Genomic DNA, 1,882 nt, shown 5'->3' with positions numbered 1-1,882 from the left:
ACACATGAGTTCTTCACTCACAACACCTCTCTCTGCTCAGTCACTCCAGGGTTCACACATACATAAGAATGAGCTACCTCCACAGAAGAGGGGGACCATGTATACAGAATACAAGAAATACTACCTCTGCTGTTACAAAGTCATGAAAATAATCCTTGAACATTTGCAAACTAAATGTGCACCGCCCTTACTGCATCTTATCTGTATTAGCTTTGATTGAAAGGAAAATCCCTGGAACTATCAAGGATTTGAAATGTGACTGATGCCATGGACTAGAGTCTAATTTGCAAAAAGTAAAGAATGATGAATATAGGGATGCTGGCAGGTTATTCTGAGATTAATCTAATGAAAAGGGAGAAATCCTTTAGGAAATAGGTAACACTGGGAGAGTTATTTGCTAACAAAGAAGGGCTCCCTGTCATCAGTGCTATTTTTGAAGGTGTTGGATCCAGACACTAAGTCTTATAGCTACACTGGAAAGAGAATATTATGGGCATGAAAAGCAGACTGTCACTTACCATATTGGTGTTGCTGGGCTTAGTGCTTCTGAAGGAGAGCAACAATACAGCGATCAGCTCTGACAGTGGCAACGCCCCAGGGAAACTGGGCAGGGGAGTCTGTACTCTGGAAGGGTCACCAGTAAAATTTACAGCTTCTGCCAGTAGGAACACCCTCTTTTCAGATGGCATGCCAAGCAAGGCCCTTCTATTTGTTCAGCTTTTTCCTCAGAGAGTCAGAAAGAGCCTGCCTCCTTCACTTTTATGATAAAGTCCCTAATAAAAATAAAGTCTCAGTCGGGCGTGGTGGCACACGCCTTTAATCCCAGCACCTGGGAGGCAGAGGTAGGCAGATCTCTGTGAGTTCAAGGCCAGCCTAGTCTACATAGTGAGTTCCAGGACAGCTGGGGCTATAGGGAGACCCTGTCTCAAAAAGACCAAAAAATATAAATAAATAAATAAATAAAGTCTCATGACTTAGTGTAAATACTTAAACAATTAACATGCTGACATTTTAAAATCCACGATTTTCACCAATTTAAAAGCAGATGTGTTGTCTTGTGGTTTTCTTGGCGTTCTTCCTCCTAATGCAATAATGAAACTAATTGCGTACTCACGCATAGGTTAGGTGAAGCCTCATGGTCTCCACTGGCTCCTGAGTTATTATCAATAAATTCACAAGTATTGATAATAATGGTGTATAGTAGATATCAGCAATAATCATAGCACTAATTGCAACAATAATTACAAACATAGCTAAAATTGTTTGCCAAAAAAAAAGAAAGAAAACTCAAAACATATTCTTGTTGTGTATGTTGGAAAAGAGAACATTTCTTTAATTGGTGCCAAACATTGTAAATTGATGTCCTAGTTTGGTTTGTCTATTGCTATGATAAACATCATGACCAGAGGCAACTTGGGGAGAGAAAGGGGTTTATTTCATCTTATATTTCCAAGCACAGTTCATCTTTTAGGGAAGCCAGGGCAGGAACCTGGAGGCAGGAGCTGAAGCAGAGGCCACAGAGGGATGCTGCTTACTGCCTTGCTCTTCTGCCCTGTGTTCAGCCTGCTTTCTTATACAGCACAGGACCACTTGCCCAGGTGTAGCACCACTTACATTGGGCTGAGCCGACCCACATGACTCAACAATCAAGAAAATGCCTCACAGACATGGCCACAGACCAATAGAAGAAATACTTCATCTGAGGCTCCCTCTTCCCAACTGTGTCAAGTTGACAACTGAAGCTATCCAGTACAAGGGCTCTTTAGCTATAATTTTTCAAATGTATGTCCAATAAATGGCATGGGAATAAAAGAACTAATCACAAATGGGAGCTGCAGGGACCTAGGACTTGTTGAAGAGGCAAAGCTTCAGTTGAGGGCTT

This window comes from Nannospalax galili, unplaced genomic scaffold, assembly GCF_000622305.1.
Source record: "Nannospalax galili isolate Female #2095 unplaced genomic scaffold, S.galili_v1.0 scaffold393, whole genome shotgun sequence".
NCBI classification, from domain to species: domain Eukaryota; kingdom Metazoa; phylum Chordata; class Mammalia; order Rodentia; family Spalacidae; genus Nannospalax; species Nannospalax galili.
This window is presented reverse-complemented; position numbering follows the sequence as displayed.